We start from the raw sequence: 17424 nt of genomic DNA, 5'->3' as shown, positions 1-17424 counted from the left end.
TTAAATGGATGGAGAATGGAATGAAACTGAGGAAGCCAGTCTAAGTACTTTGCACAAAGACCTACTGAAGTACGTAGAAAGATTTACTGTTGGGGCACCTGGGTGGCTTAGTCAGGTAAGCGTCTGCCTTCGGCTCAGGTCATGATCCCAGGGTCCTGGGATTGAGCCTGCATTGAGCTCCCTGCTCAGCAAGGAGTCTGCTTCTCTCTGTCCCTTTGCCCCTCCCTCTCTACTTACATGCATGCTGTCTCTCTTTCTCTCTCTCAAATAAGTAAAATCTTAAAAAAAAAAAAAAAAGAAAGAAAGCTTTACTGTCTGTAATAAGGATGCAGAAATGAAGTAAGCATTTTACTTTAGTGTTTCCTTACCTTAAGATGACTTCCTATGACTCACTTTCCTGAGACTGTTTGCTCCATTTCCATTTTTAAGAAAATTTCTTCCACAGAATCAAAAGCTTGGCAATTTAGGGCAATAGTATCGAAACAAGTAACCTATGACATTTTGATGAAAAGTACGGTCTTCAAAATTAGAAGACATGTTTCATTCTGGCTTTGAATTAACTTGCTGTTTGACCGAGGTGGGTAACTAAAATCTTTAGGCTGAAAATGTCTCATGATTCAACTGACATTACTATCACCTACTGGGTTCTATCAAGACCTGGAAGAATGTTGGAGAGGTTAATACATCATGTGAGTCTCAACTCTTAAGAATTACCACCTAGGGGGATGGGCTTGGATTTGGGGAAGGCTTTCAAAGCAAGGTTGCATTTTCTACAAGGTCACAAAGACATGTGAGAGAGAACAAATTTCAAAGGTGAGAAGTCCAGAAAAAGTAACAGCATATTAAATACCCTCTCCCTTTGAACCATTTTTTCCTAGTCCCTAATCACTGAGTATGGGAAAATTTTACTTATTCTTTAATTCTCATGATAAATTTCTACAAGGAGATTTTTTCCCCTAAAGCCTAAAACTAGTTTACATTTCCATGTCGAAATTTTTGAATCAGCCTATTCTGGTTTTCAAAAACTTTCATGTTTACCTGTGTTCCAGTGCATAATTTGTTAGACCTTAAGCTCTTCAAAGGTGTGGATGAGGTTTACATTCACGGGATCCCCAGCCCCCAAATGTCATGGTATGCTTCCTACACTGCCATTAAGAAGTACTTGGCAAAATAGGGAATAGAATGGTAAGCTGGTAGCAGGAGATCTGAAGGGAAAGGTGGGTTGCAGAAATGTTATAAATACGTTGTGAAATAAGGATTGAAATTTTAGTAGGCAAAGGAGGACTTACAAGATTGTTAAGCAGTAGGAAGTGATTCCATATGATATATGTACAACTAGGTGGCTGGTGAGAAATATATTGATTTATTAACTTCTTTGTATGTTCAAATTGAGGGAAATGGCATTTATGAATTGTTGGCAGTTTCAGTGTCTGGAGGTAGAGAATAAATTACTTCTGGAAAAGAATTCCTGGGTTTTGGAAAAAATGACCACGGTGGGCCTTTTTTAGACTAATTTAAAGCAAGTGGCTGCCTATTATTCTTGGAGAAAAGTGAGATGTCACTATAAATCTGAATTCAGAAGCTGAAGACTGGGAGATATTAATGTGGTTTGTTGAGAAACATATTTTAAATTTGTCTTTAGCCAGTCTGTGCCCTTGAAGAATCAGAAATGCATTTTTCATCACTATGAATTAGGCCAGATATTATTTAAAATCTAATTGATGTAAATGGTTCTATTTAAGATACAAAAATACAGACTTTGGGAAATGGCACAATCGATTACTCTGATTATTTTGTTCTGGTCTTTGGAAGGCAACCACTTGATGGGTGTGGGGTGTTTTCTCGGGGGAACAAGAGTTTCTTCTTGAGGAAACTCGAATTCCCTCTGATATAGAATGTAAACACTTTATCTGAAGAAGAGAGGATGCTCTTGCTTTTGAGGTCCAAATAATTTGGAAGTTTGGTCTCTAAAAGTGACGATGTGGAAATTTCCCTTGGCTCCTGTCACATAACTATCTAACTGGATTCAGTAAGAAGCCCTGAGGTACACTTACTAGGACTTGTTAATCCTATGGGGCCCTGAATACAGCATTAGCTGCAATTCCTTCATGACCATAGTCTTGGCCTTTGCTGGGCCTTCAGGAAATTAAGGGAGTGGCTTGTGTCCCACATTTAAACTGGATAAAAAACCCAGTAACCGGATCAGAGGGTCTGAAGTTTTATCAAAGATAGTAAAGATGCACAGTAGTCAGAAGTTATACTGCTTTAAGTTTGGATCTGCATATAATAGAAACCTACCAGGGGGCACCTGGGTGGCTCAGTCGGTTATGCATCACACTCTTGATTTTGGCTCAGGTCATGATTTCAGGGTTGTGGGATTGAACCCTACATTGGGCTCTGTGCTCAGCATGGAGTCTGCTTGTCCCTCTTTTCTCTACTCCACCCCTGCTCTCTCTCAAATAAGTAAAATCTTAAAAAAAAAAAAAAAAAAAAGCAGCAGCAGCATACCAGCAAGGAGCTACCAGAAACTGAGAGGAGGGGAACCTCAGCATAGTAGATGTGTCTATCTTCTGCCAATAGAGACAGAGAGGCACAGTGGAGTTCATTCTTCCACTGAACACACATGCACTGGAGATACATCCACGAGCAAGGAAAGAATTGTTATTATCTTCAAGGAGCCTTCTTTACAATGGAAATGCATAGAATAAACAAGGAAACACATGACTAAATAACACAGTTTCAAGTGGTGGTAAAGTCTATGAAAGAGAATGAGACTGAGTAAGGGACACAAAATGGAAAGAAGTCTTCATACTGAAAATTCAGGAGCACTCTTCTCTGAGGAAGAGCCATACTGAAAAGTTGGGTTGCATTTAAAATGTGATGAGAGTGTTTCAAGTGAGTTTGAGAAGAATGAAGTGATATATATTAAAAGTTAATTGAAGCTGCTGTGTGCTGAGTAAATAGATCTTAGAATACATGTGGAAACTGAGAATCAGTTTTGCCAGTAGCTTTGGTAAGAATTGTCGATTCCTGTAGGATGGTATCCATGATGGTGGTTAGGATGGTATCCATGATGGTGGTAAGAATGGTAGAATTTGAGAATTATTTTGAAGTTAATGTCTATATTTACACACATATGTTTTTTGAGCCAGAGCAGTTGAATTCATACATTATTTTTCCTCCTTTTTTTAATCACAGCATTTAGATAGCAATCAATTAAATCGTGCATTGTTATTAAATTCCTATAATAACTTTAAGGAGGTATTCTTTTTAGCTTTTAATATTTTTTCCTCTTTATTCTTTGCAAGCTATTCTTTATTATTAAATGTCTATGTTACTTATGGTTTTGTTTTCAGCCCACATCCTCTTCTAACTGGAAATAATCTTCCTAGGAAGCCTTATATCACTAAATTCAATAACCACCAAAGTGCCTACGGCTTCTAAACTGTATGTGTTCTGTCCAGTTTTCTTTTCTGCATTCCATATACTTATATTCGCATACCTATTAGTGTTCTGACTTTTGTGCTGGCATTTGTCTATTTGCCCCTACAAATCCAGGCTCCATTTTTTCCCACCATACTCTGTACCCTGAGAAGTTTAATTCTGTGGATTCAGTATCACTCAGGGCTCCATTTCCCCCTGAATCTCTGATGTGTTAGGCCAATGGGAGGCACTGTGAGAGACTGAAAAAAACAAAAAACATAACAAAATAAAAACCCAGAGTTCAAGGTATTTCTGCAGATGTGTCAGGGGATTTATTCTTCCCTGCTGTGAAGAGGTTTCCCAGTATCTGAGTTCATTAAATTCATGGCTTCTGTGAGGTAGCCTTATTTCTGGGACTGCATCTCCAACAGAGTGCCAATAAAATCTCCTTCCCCTTCCCCTTTAGGTCCGTGAGATGATGATGACTTTCTCTGCTTCATAATCCCCGAGTGTTTTACTTTCGTGTTAGTCCTATTAATCTTGCCCATAACTGTGTTAATAATCCCTTAATTAAATATTTTAATTCCTTAGGGAAAATGTTAATAAGCTTTTTCTGTAAAGGGCCAAATAGCAAGTATTTTAGGAATTTTTATTAAAAAAAATAACATTTTGATGTGTTCAAAATATAGCAATAATTGAGTACATTTTTATAATAATTGTCTACTAATTAGAATGGGATTTTTTTTTTTAATTTTTTGCAGGGGTGGGGAGGATAACATACTGCTTAATTGAATTTGACAGTTAGTGTTTCCTATCACCAAATTAAATGGAAATGCTCATCTATAAAACAATTCTTAGCTCATGGTCTATACAAAATAGGCAGCAACCCTGACTTGGCATATAGGTCACAGTTTACCAATCCTTTCCCCAGAGTGTGCCATAGGTGACTGTTTGAGGCCAGAGTAATAAACAAGATATCTGACAGTCTCGTCAAACCTGTTCCTCCTTTCATAGTCCTTCTTTGATGACCAATAACATCATCTACATGGTAATTGCAGCCAAGATGCTTTCTTCAGATGTTTTCCATTTTATACGCCAGTGGATTCTGTCTAAAATACAAATTGAATTATGTCCCTATTCTATTTAATTTCTTCATCAGCTGATCAAGGCCTTCAGAATGAAAAAAGATTCTTTATTACCCAACTTGCCTCTTTCAAGCCTGCACCCCAGTTGCTCTCCAACATATACCCTTTGCTCTAGTTACATGGATTCATTTGCAGTTCTTTGATATGACCACTTCCTTTATTACCATACTTCTGAATCATCTGTTGTCCCCTCCCTTCTTCCTTTCCTGTCTAATGCTTCATGGAGGTTTTTGAGGTTACTTCATCCACAGCTAAAATAGATGATACTTTTTGAAAATGCCATTACACCTGTGTATACCTCCATCACAGATTCGTAGGACTCTTCCGCAGAGGGTGACTTATATGTAATATTCTCTGGTTAGACAGTAAACTCCCCAACAAATAGGATACTTCCAGATGCATAGTAGCAAATTAATACATGCTCATAGAATTAATAAATGAATGAACATAATAAATGATTTTTTAGGCTAGATCTCAATAATGTGCAAAGGTGATGGTGTAGTTAAAATTTTTTCTTTCACAAAATGTTCCTACTCTATCTTAAAATTCAATATACAACATAATATATTTTGACTGATTTTTCTACTAACCCAGGAAAAAATGTTACATGCACAAAAAAAACATGTTGCAGTAAGACTAAGAGACTATCTCAAAGACCTCATCTTTTGCAATTTAAAAGTGAAAAGGAGTCAATAAGACATGTAGACTTAGAACTGACCCTTCTATATAAGCAACTTTGATCCTGAACAACTTTTTTTGCTCATTCGTCATACACAATGCTTCAGAGCCAGTCATCAGGAGTTCGAAGTACCCTGGTTCCATCCCATCTGGCTCTTACCTGCTCTGTGAACTTGGGCAAATTTCTCACTCTTCCACTGTCCTCTTCTCTTTTAATATGGAATGGGAATAAAAATAGAACTTGTTTAATAGGATAAGAAACCTTTAGCCCTTCAACTGGCACAACGTAAGCCTGCAACGTATTAGTTTTTAAGTACAATTATTGTGTTAGTATTGTTGGTATTAATATCACCAAGCACCTATTGAGAGAAACTATGCCAAGCTCTGTAGATACAGAAATAATATAACACTCACCTCAGCATGTTAGAAGAGAAATCTTAATAAACAAGTAAGAGCAGATCAGAACGAAAGCTGTAATTTAAGCAGATAAAAAAGAGCAACAGGTAAAATTTCAATGTGCAGTAGAACTTTGAAATGGATCTTGAAGAATATGAATTTAGATGAGAACAAATATTTCAGGCAACATCATAATATGTGAAAAGGCCATAGATTTTTAAAAGCCTGGTGAGAGAAAAAAAGAAAAAGTTAATAAATAATCAAAGGTTAGCGTAGAAAAGTAAACTTCTACTTGAGGTTTGCTTTATTCAGGAGGTCTCCTCTTACTGCCAGACTAGTTTAGAAGCCCAAGTACTACTTTATATTTATCATTACTGTCAAGCCTTTCTACCACATTGCCATTTCCAGTGAACTCAAGAGCAGGTACTGGGTTATTGTCAGTGTTGCATCCCCAAAAGCCAGCACAGAATAGATGATCCATACATATTTAAATTGGTGCCAGGCAGCTCAAATGGAAAGCTGGTATAAAAGTCCTAGTCAGAACTAATACTCAGGTGCAGGGAAGGGTCTTGATATGTAACTCATTTTTGTGGAAGTCGGAATAAAAGGAAGAATCAATAATCACTTTAATGCGGGTGTTAAGACAAATGACTACAAGGGCCTGAAAGGTAATGTGCCTTGAAGTAAGAAAATGGTTGTTTGTTTGTTTCTGTCAATTTGAAAATAACTGTGGGTCATATGCCAAGTAGGTAGTCTGGAGGTGGAAAAGTGATAAATTTTGGATGTTGTCTACTTAATAGGATAAATCATACTAGAATTCATATTTCCCAGAAAATGTGTCAGTGAAAATTGAAGATGATGTTGGATCCTCTGTGAATACCGATATTTGAAGAATGAGGGGCAGAAAATGAATGTGGACAACGAGCTAAATTTGTTGAAAATCTTTGTTATAGTGATACTAGAACAATTAGGTTACATCATCTGATTTTAACAACATTCTAAATATTATTGCAAAAATGATGACATTGCAAGTTAGAAAGGTTAAATAACTTACCCCAAGGGAAGGCCTGATCCCTGAGTCAAACCAAAGAGTGTGACACCTGAAACTATATTCTTCATTCTGCCATGCTGTCCACAGGGTTCTCCGCTGTATAATGAAGAAGTTGTATGTTTCTTTTGGAAAAATGTCTGTTTAGGTCCTCTGTTCATTTTTAATCAGATTATTTTGGGGATTATTGGTGTTCAGTTATATGAGTTGCTCATATATCTTCAATATTACCCCTCATCGGGTGTGTCCTTTGCAAAATTCTTCTCCAATTTAGTACGCTTCCTTTTCATTTTGTTTGAGCACCTCATGTTTGCACTCAGTGATGCTTCTGGATTTTGTCTCCACTATCTGGAATGACAGAGTAAAAAATTCCCTGTAACGATCACTTCAATTGTATCCCACAAATTTTGATATGTGATACTTCTGTTGCTTTGTCATCCCTAAATTTTATAATTTGCCTTAGGATTTTCTCTATAATACATGGTTTCTTTTCATTTTTACTGACTCCTTAATTGTGCCTTTTAAAATTTTGAAGAGCTTATGGTGGAATGTGAGTGATATTCTTGATCATTTAAATCATACCTTATTTTAAAGAATATAAAATGAATAGGTATATGATGGTTTTTGCATATAACAAATAAAAAGTAGGCAAAATATAACTAAATTTGGATAGAAATGTTTGACACTCAGACCACTAAAATTAACATAAAAATTGGAGGGGAAATGTCTTCTTTGGAGATATATTCCATTATCTCTGTGGTTTAACTTTGTGGTCTTGTAAGTTTAACCATATTTCATAAAAATTACTATGGTAATTTTTTAATAAAGATCTTAAATAATAATGAATATGTTGTAAATGAAATAAAATCAATTGAAAGCTTCATAACAATATATTAAGGGAGGAAAAATAGAATCATAATTAAGTTTAAAGTGTTTTATTTTGATTTTTAATAATTATTTAAATTAGGTTCCCATTAAAGTGGTTGTTTTGATTATTTTTTTAAAAATCTCATTTTAGATAACATTTTTTTTAAAGATCTATTTATTTAGAGAGTGTGCACACAAGTGAGGGAAGGGGCAGAGGGAGAGAATCTTTAAGCAGACTCCCTACTGAGCATGGAACCCAAGGCAGGGCTTGATCTCATAACCCATGAGATTATGACCTGAGCCAAAACCAAGAGTTGGATGCATAAATGACTGAGCCACCCTGGTGCCCTTCATTTTACACAACTTTAAACATAATTTTTTATCCTCTTTGACCATAAAGAAATTACCAGGGATGCATTTGCTTGGTTGCATTTTGTAAAGACTGCATTATTTGAGAGACTTAATAAAGCTCTTGAAATGAGTTTGGAAACTGATATTTCTCTAAATGTTCATAGTAATTTTACAAATAGAATAGGGCTGAAAATTTAATAATTTGTAAAGAACAAACCATCAGTATGCCATAATTTGACATGCAGTTACAAGTGATGATAAATAAAGAAAAATCATCTTAAATTATACTAGACTGAGATAATAAATTTTCAGAATCTGTAAATAAAATTAATTTATTCACAAACCAGTTTTCATCAGCAGCACATAAAATCGAGTACAAAGCATGTAAAAATTTAGCAAATCCCCAAAGTGAATGCTGTAGAGATTTCATTGAAAAAATAAAAATTCAATAAATATTTATTTTCTATTTTCTATAAAGCACATTTACTACTTTTCCATGGGAAATATAGCAATGAAAAACATAAAATTTGTGTCCATCAATAATTTAAAATCTAAACAAAAAACTGTAAAATTATCGCCAATTTAAAATAAATACATGCTATGTTATAGCACACGTATGTTATATAACATATCTGGTGTATATATAGCATTATATTTATAATATGTAACACATATCTTGTATAGCATATGTAATATATTTGTGTTATATATAGTATAACATGCAGTATAATAAAAATGAAATTTTAAAACATTTTATAAAACATTACTATATTTGTTTTCAATTTTTGATAATTTTATAGTTAAGTTTCTCTGATTAGATTTTAAATTATTAGAGTTAGCATGTGGGGAGCTTCAGATATAATGCTAATACTCATTTCTTGATCTGCTTACTGGGTAGATGGATATGTTCAGGTAGTAAAAATTAAGTTGTGCATTTGTGATTTATGCACTTTTGTAAGTGTATATTTTATTTAAAAAAATAATTTACTTAATCCGTTTATATCACTAAAAGTAATTCCAAAAGTACAACCTATTTGGAATGGTCCCAAACACTAGCTGGACAAAGTTACCTATGTGAGTTTGTTGCCTGGTGTAAGTAATTTATGATATTCATGGTCAAAGACTAGGGTCAGGAGGGAAGCGTATTGTAGTCTCTTAAGAGGGAAGAGATACATTTAATTTTCACATTGAACCCAGAAGTTCTCTTATAGTATTTTTTTAAGTATTTGGGTGGATGATGTAATTAAAAAGGTCTATTTTTTTTCTTCATGGCCCAAAGGATTTCATTGCATGCTCTCCAACTGCGTCAGTATTTTATGCCCTGCTTTACTTTCTTTTAATATTTTGTATGGACCATTCAGAAAGAAAATTCAGACATAATATAGGCATAGACATTTTTTCATGAGGTGAAGTGGTCATTTGCTATTATAAATCTAAATGAGAAATTTTGACTGAACCATTGTAAAAGAAAAGTGTAGTATCTTTCATTTCCTCTGTCCAGATCTTTATTTAAGTTATGATGTTACTTATCTATCCTTTGAGGTTAGATGAATCCCAATAACAGAAATCAGTTCTGCTCTCTCAGTGTTTTCCCTCAGGGTATTTGAGCTATGAAACATTCCCTTGGGATATGTGAATCAGCAAATATCAAATACATGGAGTGGAAAATAGGTCATGTAGAAATTCAAAGAGAAGGGATATGTGAATCAGCAAATTTGAAATACATGGAGTGGAAAATAGGTCATGTACAAATTCAAACAAGTATAGACTCATCATCAGAGATGGGATTGGATTTAAGATGGTTAGGATTTTGGTATGCAGAGAAAAATAGAAGATGTGAAAAGATAGCTTTAAAAAGAACTATAAACCTTACCAGAGGCTGTAAATTTTAAGAGAGCTTACCAGGATTCCAAGTTTCACAAAATCTTGGAACCATCTGTCATCTCCAAAATCTGAGATTTTTGATAAGTAACATGAATTTCTTCTATAATTTTGTATCAGACAGACAACATGGAGGGCCAAGTCCATAGGTTATAAAACAAACAAACAGAACACAATATTTCAATACCTCTAAGCAGATGTAAGTTGGTTTTAAAATCACATCTTGAAGATGTTTTGTTAAGGAAAATCTTCTACCAGCAATTTAGAAATGCTTTGATTTATCATGAACATTTGTCTTGTGAAATGAGGAGATAACATGTTTTCAGGAAAGGTAGAGAATTCCTATCTGTTAGTTTCTATCAGAAATGATGCAACTTCATCCACAACCATATATTATGGTAAAAAATATGTATTTTAGAAGCTGCATTATTTGTTTATATACACCACCCTACACACTTATGCCACACATATTTATTACATGAGTAAACTAAATCATCATGATCTCTTATAAATTCTCATCAATTTTTATAGGGTAATAGTTTTTATCTCAGGATTTAGAATCCACTTTAATTTGATACCAAGCTATACTGTTCTATGTATTATGGTGAGGAAACAACATGTACTTTGAAGTAGACTAGACATGCATTGAAGGAGCTGTTGATGGCTGCTTTTGTAATGCATAGAGTAAAATTGTGCAGGAAGTTAAATTAGAAGCTTTCCATTTAATAATAAATGATTTTGTTGCTTTGGCATTGCTGAAATTATTACACAAGAAATTTCATAAAGGAAGTGTCTAACATACAAAAAATGTATGTGTAAATATAATCTTAAGACTTCTATTTAGTTTGTTTGAAGAGCTAATCTGCTTGAAGAAGCAATTAAAATGCTTTCATTTTAAGTGTATATTAAATAAATCAAATATGATGATGTAAACATTCATTATAGATTTATTTTGATATTTGTTCTGCATAAATTACAGATATATGCATAATTTTATCTTTAACGATCTAATAACATTTGATAATCAAGGCACACAACCATGTACTACTTAAAAGTGATGACGTTTAGCTAATAAAATGACTGTTTCATTGCCTAATTTATAAATAAACCAGAGATCTATAAGCAAAGCTCTTCTTTAGCTTTTTTGCCTATGAACATATCTTTATTAACTTCATTATATTTAGTATTTATATTAATGATAATTTTTCCATCACTGTCACAATTCAAAAATGTTCTGGATTGCCTGAGAAACTATTTTTATTGTTCTTAATTTAGTCATGTTTATTTAAACTGCCAAAAATATGTACTTCGGGTTTTCCAAGTCAAAGCCAGGAGTTACTTGGGCACTCAATCTTAGTATATGATCTAATTTCAAAATGAGAAGGGCGTGAGCAATATATCTTATTGACACCTTTCAGCCAATGAAATAGATAAGAAAGCCTTCCGAAGTGGTGCAGTGTAAAGAAAATAACTCAAATTGAGGAAGATTTTAGACTCTGCTTCTATTGCTTTATGTGCTAGAATAAGGATGTGGTAATGGACCCAAAGTGACTATATTTTATCCACCATGGGAAAAAAGTGACAAAACAATTGTAAATGTAATTGTAGTGACATGATAATATTGAGTTATTGAAAAAAAAAATAACTCTGGAACTGCCTACTTCTAGACTTTTGTTACAGAAAACGTACAGACATACCTCAGAGTTACCATGGGTTTGTTTCCAGACCAAGGCAATAAAGCCAATATTGCTATAAAATGAATCAAATGAATTTTTTGGTCTTCCAGTGCATATAAAAGTTATGTTTACACTATACTGTAGTCTATTAAGTATGCAATAGGCTTATGTCTTTAAAATATACATATTTTAATTAAAAATAATTTAATAAAAATGGTAACCTTCAACTGAGCTTTCAGTGAGTCATAATGTTCTTGCTGGTAGAGGGTCTTGCCTCGTTGTTGATGACAGCTGACTGATCAGGGTGGTGATTGGTGAAGGTTGGGGTGGCTGTGGTAGTTTCTTAAAATAACACAACAATTAAGTTGGTCTCATTGGCTGCCTCTTCCTTTCATGGATGATTTTTCTGTAGCATATGATGCTGTTTGATAACATTTTATCCACAATAAATTTTTTTAATAAAATCTCTTTCAAAATTGGATTCAGTCCTCCCAAACCCTGCTGCTGCTTTATCAAGTAAATTTATGTAATATTCTAAATCCTTTGTTGTCTTTTCAACAATCTTCCCAGGATCTTTACCAGGAGTAGATTCCATTTCAAAAAAAACCATTTTTTTTCTTATCCATAAGAAGCAACTCCTCATGTATTAAAATTTTATCATGAGATTGCAGCAGTTCAATCACATTTTCAGGGTCTACGTTTAATTCTAGTTTTCTTGCTATTTCTACCACATCTGCAGTTACTGTCTCCACTGAAGTCTTAACCCCTCAAAATCATCCATGGGAGTTGGAATCAACTCTTCCAAACTTCTATCCATATTGATATTTTGACCTCTTCCACTGAATCATGAATGGTCTGAATGGTATCTAGAATGGTGAATCCTTTCCAGAAGGTTTTCAATTAACTTTGCCCAGATGCATCAGAGAAATGCTATCTATGGCAGGTATAGCATTATAAAATGTATTTCTCAAATAGTAAGAAGTGGAAGTAGAAATTACTCCTTGATTTAGGGGCTGCATAATGGATGTTGTGTTAGCAGGTATGGAAACAACGTTAATCTGATTGTACATTTCCATCAGAGTTCTTGGATGACCAGGTGAATTGTCAATGAGCAGTAATATTTTGAAAGGCTTTTTTTTTGTTTTGTTTTTGTATTAGTTCTCAACAATAGGCTTAAAATATTTAGTAAACCACGTCGTAAACAGATATGCTGCCATCCAGGCTTTGCTGTTCTATTTATTGAGCACAGGCAGAGTAGAGCTAGCATAATTCTTAAGCATCCCAGGATTTTTACAATGGTTAATGAGCATTGGCTTCAGCTTAAAGTTACCAGCTTCACTGAGCCCTAACAAGAGAGACAGCCTGTCCTTTGAAGCTTAGAAGCCTTGAAGCCAGATATTGTGACTCCTCCTCTGTAGCTATGAAAGTCCTAGATGGCATCATCTTCCAATAAAAGTCTGTTTCATATACATTGAAAATCTGTTGCTTAATGTATCCCCCTTCATGAATTATCTTAGATTTCCTAGATACCTTGCTGCATCTTTTAAGTCATCATTTGCTGCTTCACCTTGCAATTTTATGTTACTGAGATGGCTTCTTAAACCTCATGAACCCGCCTCTGCTAGCTTCAACTTTTCTTCTACAGCTCCCTCACCTCTCTCAGATTTCATAAAATTGAAGAGAGGCCCTTGCTCTGCATTAGGATTTGGCTTAAAGGGATGTTGTGGCTGGTTTGATCTTCTATCCAGACTGCTCAAACTTCCTCCATATTGGTAATAAGGCTATCTTGCTTTTTAAATTTACTTCAAGAACTTTTCCTTTGCATTCATAACTTGGCTGTTTGGCACCGGAGGCCTAGCTTTCAGCCTGTCTTGGCTTTGAATATGCCTTCCTCCCTAAGGTTAACCATTTATTCTGAAGAATCTTAGCTATGTTCATTGATATCCTTTGTATTTATCCAGTGTATATCAGCTCACTCAAATCTTTGTTTCAAATGTCTGGCATTAATTCCTGAAAGGTCCAGACTAGCAAAAGTATTTTTACATATGTGGCTGATTTTCACATTACATAGTTAATATTTATAAATTTGATGTTTCTTTTGTACATCTTTAGAGCTTTAAACGTTCAAGACAAAAATCACAGAAATACATACTCCTCAAGACATAAAGTCAAGAGTTGCCTAGAATGTGGTTTACAATATAGAGCTTACAGGCAACACAGACTATACATAATCCATCTGTCAGGAGACAGTAAATAGTGTATCCTTCTGAACTCTGTTGAGGGGCACTTCAGCCCAGGAAAACCCATTTACAATGCTTCTCTATGTGTAGAAGATAAACACCAAACTGCTTCCCATATACCTGTATATATTTTTAACCAAATTCTCGTTTAAAAAATCACAAACTGACAACATGTAAATACAAATACAAATGTTAGGAAAGGTTTAACATATATAGGAGAAAACGTCTTATGCGTCATGAAGAGTTTTTACAGTCTAACATAAAGGCAAATGTGGTTTTATGTTCAAGTTAGAACTTTATGGTATCAACCTCTTACTTACTGTCACTGAACTCCACTGAATCTTTCAGGTTAATCATTCCCAGCTTTTGATTTAAAGTGAGAGATCTCTAACTCTTCCTTTCACTTGAATACTTACAGGGCATTCTAGGGTTATTAATTGGCTTAACATCAATATTGTTGTGTGTCTAGGAATAGAGAGGCCCAAGGAGAGGGAGAGAGATGGGGAACTGGCAGGTTGGTGGAGCAGTTAGCATACATACAACATCTATCAGTTAAATTTGCCATCATATTTGGGCATGGTTCATGGCACCCCATAACAATTACAAGTGTTACATCAAAGATGACTGATTATAGATCACCGTGACAAATATACTGAGAGTGAAAACATTTAAAATATTGTGAGAATTACCAAAGTGAGAAAATGCTGTTGGAAAAATTATGCAGATAGATTTGCTTGACATAGGATTGCCACAAACCTTCAATTTGTAAAATGCAGTATCTGTGAAGCACAATAAAGCACAATGAAATGAGATATGCCCGTATTTGGAATAGAGCCTAAAGAAGTTCATGCCTAATGTTATTTTCAAAAACAAAGGGTATCTTGGTGAGCAATTAAGAAGGACTGGTAGTGCTTTTTTTAATGATGTAACAACAATCAAAATGGCAGAACAGCTAGGAAGAACTAGGGGGGAGGGAAGCCAATAAGATACCTTTCTGGTGTCACACTATTCCCTGGGAGTCTGGCAGGTTGCTATAGCATATTAGCTATACTGTACCCACTCAGGAGCAATCAGATTTCCCACAGTAGGAAGACTGTAAAATATGCCCCAAGCCACTCACAGTTTCAGCAGCAAAACACAAGGGGCTAAGTGGCTTACATGCTTAACAACCTCTCAACAAATACTGGTTGAGCAATGGATTATTCTAACTGAGGGTAAATCCTAGGAGTCCAAGATTAAAAATAAAATCTCACTAATTACTGGTAGTCTCGAAGACTGTTCACATGCTCAAGACTGCACACTCTTAGAATGTCTGGAGCGGTAATCTCTGAACTAGTCTCTGGGTGAACATAGGAACAAAATTGTAAACTCCATCAGCTGTAAGCCACACATACATACAACTGTAAAGGTTAAAATTTAATTGTCTGTGGCGGCTTAAGTACAGCCTTTGATTAATATGTAGTTTATGTAGACCCTGGGAAGCCAGAATAGGATAGAAATAATGGAAAGAATTCTGAGCAGGGCCATTAAATGTTGTACAGTGTGGAAGAAATAGACTTTAAAGAATTTGTCTAGCCAAGTCTAAATAAAGATCAAATAAAGACAAGTCTCAAGAAAAGAAGGGTGGAATTTCAGGATCTAGATATGTTATATTATGTAAATGCAAAATATATATAAGTATAAAATTATACAAAATTATATATTATGTAACTTTTATATAAAATATGATAATAAAATATCAAATTTTTAACAAAAGTTAGGAGACACACAAACCTGAAAATTTAACCTGTACATAGGGGAAAAAAAACAGCAATAGAAACTAATTTGAGGGGTTAGTTCTTGCCCTGATGCTGGATCTGGAAGACCAAAAGTTCAAAGCACCTAGTATAAATATGTTCAAAGAACTAAAATCACTTTTTAAAAATTACAGGAAGATATAACAATAATGGCTAATCAGATGAGACTACAAATAGACAGAATTTTTCAAAGGCAATTCTGGAGGTGAAAACTACAATGACCAAATGAAAATTTTACAAAAGCAGCTGAGCCGTGTATTTGAGTTGCAGAACAGATCTAATTAGAAGTGGATCCATCAAGATGATATATTTCAAAAGCATGAGGAAAAATGAGCTTTCTCCAACATGTGGGATACCACTAAGAATATCAACATATGTGTAATGGGAATATCAGGAGAGGTAGGATAGAAAGGAGCAGGGAAAAAAGCATGAAGAAATATGGTTTAAAATGTCCCAACTTGGATGATGAAAACCATTTGTTTGCACATCTAAGAAGCTTAATGAAACTCAAGAAGGATAAACACAAAGGGACCCAAACCCAGATATATCAGAGTCAAAACGTTGAAAGACAAAGATAAAATTTGGAAGGTAGCAGAGGAAAATGACTCAACCATATAAAGGAACCCTGAAAAAATTAACAAATAACTTTTCATCTGACACAATGAAGGCCAGAAGATACATTCAAAGCACTAGGAGAAATAATATAATTCAACCAAGAATCCTATATTTAGTAAAGATACCTTTCAAAAAAAGATGAAGTAAATATTCCTATACAAGCAAAACAGAGAGATTTCATTGGTAGAAGACCAGTCTTACAAGAAATACCAAAGGAAATATTTAGGCTGAAAGGAAGTGACCCCAGACATTAATTCAAATCCATGAGAAAAAAAGCAAAGCACTCCAATAAAAGAAATTATGTAGGAAATTTTTAAAAACTGTATAAATACACATTTTTCTCCTTATTCTTTTAACTGTTTTAAAAATACTTGCATTCTAAAATGACTGTTTTGAAGATGTCAACATGAATTTTTCCCTCTCAAAGATGTGTCTGGTAGAGGAGAATAGGGTGATTGTGATGAGTAGAATAGACTGTGAAGATTTTTCTACTGTTAGAGAGGTAGGGTGGGAGGGAGCATGAGGAATTCAGATTAGAAAAGGTGAGAAACATTGAGGTCATGCTCTTTCTTGAACCCATGATGACAGTTCTGAAGAGCATTTACTAGACATGTGACTTGAGCTTTGAGTGGAGTATAAGTCCAAGGACAGATTTCTGGAAGCACTGTGAAACACGTGAACTTCTTTGATTCATTTCCATTTGCCTACTCTCTGGTAATCTGTAGTAAAAATCCTCTTGGAATTTTAGCCATGCTTATGTCTAATAATTTGAGTCTTAGAGATTTATAGAGCTAGAAGCTTGTCTTAGAAAGTAATCTGTTGCCTTTATATAGTTTATATAAAGTTCAATAGAATCAGAAGAGTGAATTTAAGGGGAGATAGGGTTTATGTAACACTGAGAGACTAAAATACTTCTAGCAACAATAAACTCAGAATTCAATTTAACTTATCAAAAATATTGTTTGATTCTATGCTGGGCATTATGTTACAGTTATAAAAGTGCTTTGTGGTAAATCCTTTGTTGGATAATCTTTTGGAGAAAGTATCGGAAGTCCCAGTTATTAATTGTTTTAAACTGCTTTGTATGGGAAAGCGTATGTATAATAATGGGTGAAAGAAAATTTGACAAGTGAGCTAAGAGTTTTTAAGTATTTGATTTTCAGGTTTTCTCTGACAATTACTATGCACTTATATTCTCCTATTATAGTATTAATATTAAAAGAGAAATTCGATCAAGAATACTTTTCCTACATATTTCATTGTCACCATAGCATGGATTTAACAAAGCCACCTTAATGATGCTACAAC

The 17424-nt window shown here is 34.4% G+C and overlaps 1 long non-coding RNA gene across 1 annotated transcript in view; it reads right to left on the bottom strand.

Moving 5' to 3' along the window:
• Positions 1–4042: 4042 nt before the first annotated feature.
• The window catches only part of LOC123001056 (uncharacterized), a 206590-nt gene continuing 193208 nt past the window's right edge, over positions 4043–17424 (bottom strand). The window contains exons 3-4 of the long non-coding RNA XR_008957454.1: positions 5407–7038; positions 4043–4593 (exon numbers count right to left, since the gene is read on the bottom strand). This is a non-coding gene — a long non-coding RNA (uncharacterized LOC123001056). The remainder of the gene's footprint in view (positions 4594–5406; positions 7039–17424) is intronic.

The sequence above is a fragment of the Ursus arctos genome, unplaced genomic scaffold (genome assembly GCF_023065955.2).
Source record: "Ursus arctos isolate Adak ecotype North America unplaced genomic scaffold, UrsArc2.0 scaffold_5, whole genome shotgun sequence".
Classification (NCBI taxonomy): domain Eukaryota; kingdom Metazoa; phylum Chordata; class Mammalia; order Carnivora; family Ursidae; genus Ursus; species Ursus arctos.
The sequence above is the reverse complement of the archived record's forward strand: the minus strand, read 5'-3'. Positions and strand labels throughout refer to the sequence as shown.